This window comes from Poecilia reticulata, linkage group LG14, assembly GCF_000633615.1.
Source record: "Poecilia reticulata strain Guanapo linkage group LG14, Guppy_female_1.0+MT, whole genome shotgun sequence".
In the NCBI taxonomy this organism is placed as follows: Eukaryota; Metazoa; Chordata; class Actinopteri; order Cyprinodontiformes; family Poeciliidae; genus Poecilia; species Poecilia reticulata.
Window position 1 is genome coordinate 20,254,028 of NC_024344.1, and position 12,613 is coordinate 20,266,640.

The following is a 12,613-nucleotide window of genomic DNA, read 5'->3' on the forward strand; positions in this document are numbered from 1 at the left end:
ATGTTTCATTATACAGTACCACTTACTGTTACTGTAACAGTACAACTGCTAGCTAAGTAACTGCTAGCTAAGTAGCTAGGTAAAAGGTAAAAATGTTGCTGAAGTGTTAAGTTGTCTATCGTAACGACAGACACTAATCTGTTGAAAACTATAACACCAGTAGAAAGGCATTGTAAGTCATGATTTCCATGTAGAGAATCTCTGGCATCTGATTGTATATGATGTGAATCTAGCAACGACGCAGATGATTCAAAGCAAAGCACAAACATTTGAATAAAATGACAAACAGTCTTAAATTAGAGGATGAAACACTTAACATTTGTGAATGAAATGTGAACGTTGTTTATAAAAGGCTGCAGAGATTTATCGAAAATCTGAACGTGTCATATGAAACTCATTTTGATACAAGCCAGTGGGAGGGGATTTTAAACTTAAAAATGAATTAAAATATGAGCGAGTTTTTAGATAAAATTACATTATTACATTTCTCACCTATTTAGTTCCTAAACATATGTTGCTTTTGGCAAAGGACCAACAAAAGGAGCGATTTCCCACTTTTAATCACAGTCCGATTTTTAAGATAAAGTGTCTCAATGTTTCCTACAACATTTTCTCTGCGAAGTCATTTGCATCTGCAGATATGATTGCATGGGTTTTTTTCTGTTTAGTGTGTCATGGTTCAACTACTGTGTCACATCTAAATGTTTTAATAAATGTACTTGCTAATTGTACCAGCTAGATAGAGTTGAACACCGGTGGAGTGGTAAACTACAGAACAGATCTGGGAAACCCAAACAAGTGGTGAGTGTGAACTGGGTTGATTCTTATTGGTATTATCTGAGATTTCTGAAGGTAAAAGGAGTCAAAGAGTAACTTATTTTCATCCGTGGTGTCACATAAGTCTTCAAACCTGTCAGGAGGTAAGAGTTGCTGCAGCTGACATCAGTGGCAGGTTCTGGTTACCCAAGACGGACCGATAAGGATCGTTGTACTTGTGCGCCAAGCAATAGAGGCATAATGCCAGAACTCTTTCCAACAAGTTACAGGATAGCACAGGGAGCAGTCCAATAAGTCAGATTTAAAGATCTGAGAGTGGGTTTGGTGTTGCTGTGATGTTGAACAGGAGCCCGGCCGGGTTGACGTTCCTCTGCTGTGTGCGACAGTGGAAGTCCGGTCAGTCGGGGCAAACCCAGTGACCGGTACGACTTCACACTCGACAAACAGCACCAGCTGATTGCAGCTTGGAAGCTGCATGCTGGTACCTCTAAAGACAAGGAATGCCAAAAGTGAATCTGAGGAGCAAACACACACACACTGGCGTGAGTCGTTGGGGACAGATTCCAAACCCTCTGAACCATAAAAGGATACAGCAGGAGATGATAGGAAGACACTGATGTGAGCTTCCAATATGCAAAACAAGACTGACAAACTCATGTTCATTTTGGGCCATATCAAAAATCTGAATGTTCTTAAAGGGTTGGTTGTGCCAGAATATATTGATAAAACCAATTAAATTGTTAAAATATTAAAATATCAATAAATAGCTGTTCCTCCAGGATTTTGTGATTGTTTTAATGTTTTTTTTTTCTTGCAATCAGATTTGCAGATTTTGTGGTGCCAATTTAGAAATGCCTCTAAGGAATTTGTACGATATTAGTACGAGATTTTATTGATTTTGTGTTAAATTTAGCAGATTTGTGAAAAAGCGGAAGGATTTATCGATATAATTAGGAGTTCAAAGGGCCACATAAAAAGCTGGGACGGGCCAAATCTGGGCCCCCGGGCCTCGAGTTTGACACATGATTTAAAACCTGCTTGTGAACTTCGTCAGGTTGGTTACGTTCACCAAATGTAAAGTGGGTCATAACAGCAGCTGTTTAGAGACTCCAAAGTGAAGAGCAAGCTTAAATCTGTGGACATAAAGTTTGCAGTTGTTCCAAAACCAATACATCGTCTCTCTGTGTGCGCGAGTTGGCTGGAACAACTGAGCGCCATTAATACTGAAATCTTTTGTAATCATGAATTTGCAACAGTGAATTTGTGTACGAGTGATGAGGAGCAAAGTAACGCCTGCATCCTTACACCAGGCCTTCATTCGTTTCCCTCCGTGCCACGACACAAATCAGTAAATAGAGTTTAGAAAACGCTCTAAGATGAATAAATGGCATGATGGCTACAAGTCTATGTCATTGATAATTTTATCCTCGTTGTGAAAGGTTGGACATTCCTGAAGGCTTTTTCCTTTTAACACCAACCTCCCCCATTCCTTTCTATTTCTGTCCACAGATGTCCACCCCCTTCAACGACAGAAGCAAAAGAAAAGAAAAAAAAAACACAAAATCAATGGCCTTGCTCAGTTTGGAAATTTGTCACAACAAATAAGATCTCTTGAAAAAAAAAAAAAAAAGAGGCGGTAACCTCAGCAAAACAAGCAGCCTGTTGCTACGTCGTTGGCGATGTGAATGGAGAGGTCAGAAGAAAGCTGGAGTGGATGTGAACATATGTTGAGGGGTGTGTGTGGAACTGAGATTACGGAAGAATGCCAGCGGTCCAGGCCCGTCTCCGGTGCGGATCTAGAGAGGATTTTCCACTCAGTCTTTAGCAGCAGACAATTTGAAGTGAGGCTCCACGATCAGCGTGTAGCACCACGTTCAGAGTCGCTCATCAGCCTCCAGGTGACTTTCATTTTTCTGCACGACATTGGGGTAACCGTGGTTACGGTTCTTCATGTCCATCAAAGCTGTTTTAGGTTTACTGAGAAAGACAAATATGGACAGTCTGAGTCAAAAAATTTTAAAACATACTTAAATATGTAATTAAAAAAAAAAAGTACTGCCAAAAACTAAGAAAAAAAGCAATAAACATGTATAGTTACGGTCAGAATCATTCATAAACCTGAAAGATTTAAGTTTAGATTTATTTAAATTCATCCAGAGGTTTGAGTCTGAAGAACTGAGAGATAAGAGATCAAAAACAAATTATCTCCTTTTATTTACTTTAAACAAAGAAGTTACATCTAAAACCTATGAAAAGCCTTCAAAATAATCAGTGAAAAACATTGACCTGGTGTTTTGATTATTTATCTTTGACAATGAGCTCCAAACCTCTGACAGTGGACGGCCTCCTTCCCATCACCCTAATCTTCAGCTCCTTCCACTGATTCTCTTTGAAACTAAAGTCTGGACTTGGTAAAGAAAATAAAAAAATATGCCCACCAGGTAAATTATTTTGCAATGCTAATTGGGACAGAGTCTCAGCTGAAACACAAATAACTTCAGCTGCCTAACAGTTAAACTGACACTCGTTTCTCTTGATTTGAGATATAACAGAGCAAGCTGGGATATTTTGGCAACACTAGTTAAATATAAATTTACAATCCGAGGAAATAAGAGATGCTAATACAAGCACTATGCTGAATGCCAAAAAAAAATAAAAAAATGAAAACAAAGATTTGAACAGAGAGAAATCTGTGAAATGGTCGGTTCATGTTGATCTGGTCTGTTTGTTGCTGTCACTCCTTTAATAGCAATATGAAGAAAAATGCATTAAGAACATGAATAACGAGCTTTAAAGAAAACTGCTGCCCACACAACAGATATTTATAATATTTTCAGTTAATATCAAGCGCATCTACGGTTCAGTCGAAAGAAGCAGTTTTCTATTTTCCATGTCAACACATCGTGCCATATCTGTAGATTATCCGTTGTCACATAGCTGCTGTGCAGCTAACGGCGGTATTAAATATAAACTGAGGGTCAAAAGGTGAACGGATGTTAGAGGCTGCATAAGCTCATCATACCCTCATTTTTATTTACAGAGTAAAGCATACACACACCTTTTACAAGCTGAAATAAAATGCGCTAACTTGTGTAGCAGTGCATCGTGATGTTGCACTGGTACTTTACAGTACATCACCGGACATTTTACAGTGGAAATACAGTTCATTTGAGTTTTTTTTTTTGGTATTCTGTTGGAAACATTCTGAATTTATTCCGAAACCTACACACTTGTTTTAAACCAGCGCCCTCTTTCCCATGCTTAACAATGCACATGTGACGCTGAATATTATTTATACATTTGAAAGGAAAACAGTGCTCTGGGGCGAAGCTATATTTTCAGAAAAATCCCATCAGCAAGGCCATGACCCGTCCCTTAATCCACTGTTGTCAGCCACTCGCAGCCGGAGCACCAGAAAGCAAGCTGTGCCATCTCTCTCTCTCTCTGCTCTGCTAAACGCTCAGATGACAGTCTGCGCTGACAGGCGCTAACAGTAAACCCAGGGACAGCGGTTTCACGGCCCCGTTAGAGCAGCGGCGGCTCAATAGGCCACCTGGAAGTGCAACCCACCTGCCCAGAGCCGGGTCGGCCCCCCTGTGGGTGGATACAGGAAGTGGCTCAGGGCAGAAGGGTTTATGTGAAACGGCACCGACAGCGAGAGGAGTCGTTGAGGGAAATGCCAGACTGCAGCTTACTAGCAGCCGGTGTTTGACACAGTGTAGCGTCCCTCCAGATTTACTGCGGCTCTCTGTTCTTTCGCCTCTTTAGCGTTATGGGCCCGGCTTCTCACTTCCAACGTGCAGGTGAACCACATGAATCATTAGAATTGCTTTTCCCCCCTCCTTCCCCATTCACAATCACTCTTTGGGAGCAGGCAATCTCAAAAACAACTTCTGACTAATCTGACTTTATGCTCCACCTGAAAAACCCTCCAGATATGATCTAAGAGACGAAATTAAAACCAATGCCGTTGTCATTTGAAAATCCGTATTGCGTTGTATTGATTGGTATAACAGAGCCCGCATGCAAGTGGATTGAGTTCAGCTTATGGTAAGGTGCTGCCCTCTAGTGGTTGAATAGGATGTGCAACCGCTTGGACGGTTCTGCGACACAAAGAACTTTGACTGAAAATAATCCAATTTGATAAATGTCACAGTGGTTTATCCAAATGCGAAAATTGGCAGAATGTTTATTTTTACACTACATACACAGAGTGCTACTAAATAGTAAACATGTTCAATTCAACCTGAGGGGTCAACACTATCACCTTCTGTGGAAATGGTTAAATGATCTAGAGCCATTAAAGTTAAAGGGACAGAGTTATGTATTTTCCAGTCATATAGTGGCATTCCATAGCTCAATCAACTAACTGTGTTACATTCAGTTGTTATAAAAGTGCTCTATCTATAAAATATATGACCCAAAAGTTATTCGAGTTTATACTTGAAGGCCTTGAAATTGGACCTCTGTCTCTTTAAAAACTTCTGAAACTTGCCTTCAGGAAACCATCACCACATTGCTCCTTTATTAAGCTTTAACGATTGTTTTTCAAACGTTGAACTGAGAAGTAGCTTGCATAAAGAGCTCAGCAGATGCACAGTTCCATCAAGTGTTTTGCTAATTGCTGCTGGCTAGTCTGAAGGAGCTGAGTAGGGGAGTCATGGAGGAGGGCTCAGAAGCTTGGGAACTGCAGTTCTGAGGAGGAGCTTCATCCTCGAAGGTGGCGCTCGGTCCACCCAGGTGTTCAGACCTGAATGGTTGCTATGGGAGATAAAATGATTTTTTTTTTTTTTTCAAACATGCATGAAAGAATCAAATCTCCAGGTACGTTTTTGAATGACGGAATGACATTAAAACTTGAGGTAAATGTTGATTTTACATCAAACTGCCCCTCTAAGTTTAATAAAGACACTAGAAGTCCAAGCTGAACTTGACTCTTCTTAGTCATTTACTGTCGTCAGGATATTAGCTGGTTAAAGCATTCAAACAGAAACTCACTTCTAGATAATCAAGTCCTTTATGTTTTATACTGAACTCTTTCAGTTCACTGCTGTTGCTGTGCAGCAAAGCAGAGATGATGCCGGGTTATTTAGACACTTTTCTTCTTGTTATAATAACAAACACACTCACCAGTCAATTCTTGAAATATAACATTGATGTGCATGTTTGTTTTTGTCTACATGAAATGGCTGCAAGATTTCCAACAACCTTCCTGCGATATATTGTCTGAGGATCCAAGTTGCTTTAATGAAGGTGTTTTTCTTACACATTTTATCTTTGATCACATAAAGCTGCCTTCAAAAGTACCAAAACTGTAGCTCACCTACATCTTCTCAGGATTGGAAACATGCATTTTTATGCGTTTAGAGTTTGTTGCACAACACTCTGGCGCAGCTCAGTGACTAAACTGAGAAAGTGCAGACGCTCAGTTGAAAACATCCCATCTGCTGTGTTACATGACTTGATCCTTTCACACCTGATAGGGGACCATAGTTTTACCTCTGTATGAAGATCCTTCAGTTTAAATGGCTTTCTGAAAGGATGCGTATTCATTACCAACAACTTTATTAGTTTAGAAACTATTTGATATCAGAAACATGCTTTTTGACTGTTTTTCACCATAAAAACCAGCCATCTTCAAAAAGTCCAAGTACTTCCAGCAGGAGTCGGACATGTACAGTCCCACCAGCCATTTGCTAATTGCTGCTGGCTAGTCTGAAGGAGCTGATTGGGGTGCTGCATGAGGTGGAAGCTCAGAAGCTTAGAAACCGTAGCTCTGAGGAGGAGTTTCGTCTTTGAAGCCGGTTCTAGGTCCACCCAGCCGTTTTCCATAGCTGAATGCTTGCCATGGGAGATTAGAAGATTTCTCAAATGTGCTATATCGAGCTTATCAACATCCTGCAAATTGGACTGATTCATCACCAACACACGCACAGTGATGGCCTCGTTTCCAGTATGGATCTTTCCTTCCTGCCAACCTGCAGCGGGACAGGAGACAGAAAAGCCTGTGCAAACTAATGAATGAACATGAGAGTCAATGGAGCTCAGGTGGCTCGGTTCATAAAAATTAAACCACTAATTATGCTCCAGTAACCAATTATGGGCTGAATTATTTGAGACCAGTCGTTTAAATTTGATAGGGAATTGGACTGGACCACATGCACTTAACTGATTTGCACTTTTGCGTCTGGGAATGTTGACCTGATTTGATTGCTGGTCCGCCAAGTCAGATATCTGCTTTAAAGTACATAAATGTTCACAAACATATACATTTCATTGTTTATCAAAAATCAGATGATAATCTGTCAATAAACCAACTTCATGTGAAGAAAGTACAAAGAAGAAAAAGATGTTTGGTTAGATTTTTAGGATCAATGTTTATACCCTAACAGCGGTTTCGGTTCAGAACATCATATAGACAGTCAAACATGGTGTTGTTGTTATGAGGACTTTTGAAGCACACAACCTAAAATTCTTTTTTTGATGTGACCTGGACCTTTCGGTGACCTTCCATTAACCTTTGACGGCCTTAAATGCTGCTAACTGTTCCCTCCCACTCAGGATCCCAGCAGGAATCTCAACCCGGTGTTTCAGCAGTGAGTCATCAGAGACTCCCCCTCACTCACATTGTCACAAAAAGGTAAAACACATACRGGCTACAATGAGGTTGATTCATTCCGTCTCTCGCCCYGGTTGCCGCTCACACACAGAGGACACRRTTAAGGATTCAGGTGAGTGCCTGAAAGACAAGTGGCGTCTTGTTGACAATACTCCAAGGACAGCAGTAGTAGGCCGCTCGCTTGCATCAGGTGTTGGTGGGTGGCTCCCGAGAGGATGATGTCACGCTTCAGCCATATGGTAGCTGGAGCAGAAAGGTCATTAACGTTAGTCATCATGATTATTCTCAGTTGTAGCCCACAAATGGAAATATCATGTAGTGAGTCATGTCAAGTTTCACGCAGGTTACAAGTCAGCGTGGTTAGAGGTTTTCCTGGACATTCACTGAAGTGATGYGCTACATGGTGATCTTCAGTGGTTTRGACAAGAAAAATAAGCCACACTAGAGTGAAAACTTGAACTGTGGTCACTCTGCAGAACTCTGCACTTCTTCAAGTTTTTCTATCCCAGCAGTTCTGACGTTTCCTCACTATTTAACAGGCGCAGCATGGTACATAAAACTACACGGTACATCCGGTCAAAAACAATGGCTAAAGGAGCAGTGCCAACATTTTTGACGCTTCTTTCTTCTTAGCTTCTATTGTCTTGTTTTGATCTTATTACCATCTTGATGTCTCCCATTGTTCAACAACTTTAAAATCAATCCATATATCATGTATGGGTTGAAATAATCATCAATCCATAGATAGATTGGCATCCATTACTACTGCATGCTTTATTACCTCCTGTGGGTTGATGGTTGTCAGAATTAGCCTTTTTCACAAAAGTATTCATACCTGTTGAACTTCCTTAAATCTGTCATGTCACATTTGAATCTATTTTATTGGGATTTTTTTAAAGAATGATGGGTCAACCCCATCGACTCTAATAAACCTCCTTGGTCCTGCTGAAGAAAGACATCCCCTCCACACAACGCTTCCACCTTCATGTTTAATTACTGGAGTGATTTGTAATGGAATGGCAAAGTGCACAAAAAAGCACATCAGGGCATTGCATTAGGCCCAAAGGTATTTAAAAAGCTTCCAGGCAGCATGCCTTTGGGTGTGAATGAGAACCGGCCAAATATGTAAAAGGCTCTGGACACAGCAAGGTTGTCATGGTTGATGTACCTCTTCAATGTGAAAGTGTGTTCCAGCTGTCTAGGGATTACACTTTTCAGCCTCATTAGGAAAGAATACTCTGCGGTATTCCAGCGGATTCTCAGATTCATTGTTGAACCTCTGATTCAGGAGGAACAATGTGGCTTTGGTTTTACCTGCGAGACATCGAACCAGATGTTAAAACTTGAAGAATTGTCCATGGGGGTCATGGAAGTTTGCTTCTCAGATTTGTGGTTGTAGGTTTTATGGGCATGTCCCAACAGGAGGTGACCCTTGGATAGACCCAGATCTTGATGGAGGGACTATATAGCTCTCATAGCCTGGACCTAAGTTTGGGATCTCTCTAAATGAGCTGGAGGGTGTCACTGAGGAGAGGGAGATCTGGATTTACCTTCTAGACCCTTTAGCCTTGTGGCTTGTTCTTAGAAGATGCATGGATGGATGGATTGGTGAAAGGATGGATGGACAGATTTCCCTAACCAGAGGGTCTTCTTCCACCTCTACTGGCTTTCTCTAAACATAGTCATTCTTAGTCCCACTACTTGACACAGCTAATAGCTACCTTGTCAACAGAGTGTCATACCTGAAGTGTAGATTTCTGCAGCTCATCTTATCAAATAAAAGCAAAGTTTGCTTTGCATTTGGAAATCAAAGTACCAGAGTCTGGAGGAAGAGTGAAGAGGCTCTTCATGTTGTCTGAATAACACTGTGATGATTCCAGTCAGTGATGATCTGGGTTGCCACATCGTCTGCTGGTGTTGGTCGACTGGGTTTTCTGAAGTCCACAGTCAATGCAGACATTAGCCAGGAAATTCTAGAGCACTTCATGTTTCCTTATGCTGACAAGCTGTATAGAAATGTTGCTTTCATTATCCAGCAGGACGTGGTACTGGCCCACACTGCCAAACGTTACGAAAGCTGATCCATTGACCAGGATATTACTGTGCTTGATTAGTCAGCAAGCTGGTCTGACCTGAATCCCACAGAAACTCTGTGGAGTTTAGTCGAGAGGAAGATGAGTGATCCCAGACAACAAAGACAACGACAATGACCTGAGGGCAGCAATCAAGGCACAGACTGATCGCCTTAATGCCACATCACTTTAATGTAGATACTTTTTATTGATCTTATTCAAAATTCAAATTTTCTGACAGGCTTTGGGTTTTTATTATCTGTAAGCCATAATCACTAAAATTACAAGAAGTACATGTTGGAAATATTTCACTTTACATGTAATTTATACATATAATGAGTTTATCTCGGGTCTGTAATGAATGACAAAAAATATCTAACTTTTCCCACAATACTATAACTCACTTTAAACTCTGAACAGCTTAGTTAAGCAGCAGAGTAAAGGAGCTGTAATGTAAATGCCCTTTCTTATTTGTTTTTAAGGGATATAGCTCTTTTGTTTATATAAAATCCAGGCAACGTTTGGAGCGACTTTAGGAAGTTTTAATTCTTTTATGTGACCTGGACCTTTCGGTGACCTTCCATTAACCTTTGACGRCCWTAAATGCTGCTAACTGTTCCCTCCCACTCAGGATCCCAGCAGGAATCTCAACCCGGTGTTTCAGCAGTGAGTCATCAGAGACTCCCCCTCACTCACATTGTCACAAAAAGGTAAAACACATACAGGCTACAATGAGGTTGATTCATTCCGTCTCTCGCCCCGGTTGCCGCTCACACACAGAGGACACGGTTAAGGATTCAGGTGAGTGCCTGAAAGACAAGTGGCGTCTTGTTGACAATACTCCAAGGACAGCAGTAGTAGGCCGCTCGCTTGCATCAGGTGTTGGTGGGTGGCTGCCGAGCAGATGATGTCACTCTTCACCCATATGGTACTTGGCGTTGGCTGGAGCAGAAAGGTCATTAACGTTAGTCATCATGATTATTCTCAGTTGTAGCCCACAAATGGAAATATCATGTAGTGAGTCATGTCAAGTTTCACGCAGGTTACAAGTCAGCGTGGTTAGAGGTTTTCCTGGACATTCACTGAAGTGATGCGCTACATGGTGATCTTCAGTGGTTTGGACAAGAAAAATAAGCCACACTAGAGTGAAAACATGAACACAGAACTGTGGTCATGGTGTCCCTTGAATGATTCTCCATCTGTTTCTATTGCCATCTGATTCTCTTTAGAGTTTTATTGCTTAATTTTATAGAATCAATCAATTTTATGCAGTACTTTCCAATACAACAACACAAGGATCTTTGCAAATTAAAACCTGCTCCTTCCATGTTTGTTTCCTGAAACCGACTTTGTGTTGAGCTCCGCAAACAAACATGATGTCTCACTCATTCTCATTCATCTTTGCCAAAGCAGATTCATCTCTGCTTAGTAACCCAGTGCAGTGCTGTCATGTGAATGCATGTTTTCCTTCTTTTAAAGTGGCAGTATGTAACTTTTTACAAAAATTTGTTTTTTTCCCCCCATGTTTGTTAAAATTGTCACCATGACAGTATAATTTCAGACGGATAATCTGTGAAAAGGTCAATCTCCCCCACCTCCCCTCCGAGATACCATCGCCACATGCAGAAATTAACCACTCCCAGCCAAAAACAATCAATCAGAGCCAAGAGGAGGGTCTGAGCACTATCAGTTAATGCAGCTCAGTGTGTTAATGGTGGAGAAACCATTTATCCTCTGTCATTGGTGGCTTTGATAACCATCCTTTGCATTTGTAGCAGATAGCAAATGCAAAGGATAGCAGAGAGCAATATGGAGGAGTGAGTATGAGAGTGATTGACAGCGCTAAGACCCTCCTCCTGGCTCTGATTGGTTGTTTCTGACTGAGTGGTGCGTTTCTCCAGTTAGTCGTGGAAACACTGGTAAAAGGCAGAAGAGCTGAATTTTTTTTTCACAGATTTTCTGTCTTATACTCTCACGACATAATGATAGTTTTAACAAATGTGTAAAATAACATAAAAATATATATTTTATTTATTTATTTATTTATTTATTTATTTATTTATTTATTTATTTATTTATTTATTTATTTATTATAAAAAGCAGCCTGTTGCTTTGGATCACCATGTGATTTTTGGCTTGACTCTATAGAGACATCATGGAAGACAAAATTCATATCAATCAATAAAATGTATTTTACAGTTCAGCCAAATTCAATTATAGCAGTCACTGGTAAAAAGATAGTATTATCACTATAAATCTTCTAGGTCAGTAGATGGAGGCATTCCAGTTCACAGCCTGACCTGTGCCAAAGATGCATTTGCTAAAGATCATTCTGCAGTAGCTGCATCAAACACTTCGAGGTGCAATTTGACAGAAAAACAGAAGGAAGAAAGTTCTACAAAAACATGTTTAGATTCTGTTCTGCTTTCTAAAAAAAGGGCTCTGCCAGTTTCCTCTTTTCCCCGCTCAACCTCGATCCATCTCCTGGGTCTGGGTGACTGTGCAGTTTTCAGCTCTTATTAATATGCACAGTCTGTCATTAAGATGAAGTAGTGGGTCCAAACGCCACAAAATAATGGAGGAGATGCGACCAGAGACACAGCAGAACATATTTGTTCACTCTGAGAGCGACTGTCGGCCATACGTTTAAATGTACATACCATTTATAACGCGCGGCATCAATCAGTGAAACTGTAGGCTTGTATTTAAAGCTCCTCAGTTTGTGTATCCATAGTTCACACTTCCGATGTGTGACCAGGTGTTGCTACGTCACACCTGGACCACACTCCTCTTGGATAACCGAAGTTTATTCTGCAATGGCAATCACCTCTTTTTTTTTCATTTAGTTGTGTTCATCCTATTTGAGAAACAAGGTCATCCCATGGGCATTGTCTAACTGTATGCTAGAGAAGGACTTGTGCTCTGCACCCAATCGGTCTCCACTTATGCCCCCTAGATTTAATCATCTCATTGACATTCGATGGCCCTGAAACGGGTTCGATACGTTTCAACCTTGTTCCTTGTTAGCCGGGCTCATCAGAATGTGACTAAATGTGCCTTTGTTAAACCACTCTGGGGAAATGTGAGCCTGTTCTCCCCCCACGCCCCCTCCAAAAAAACAAAAACAAAAAAAACAAACAAAAAA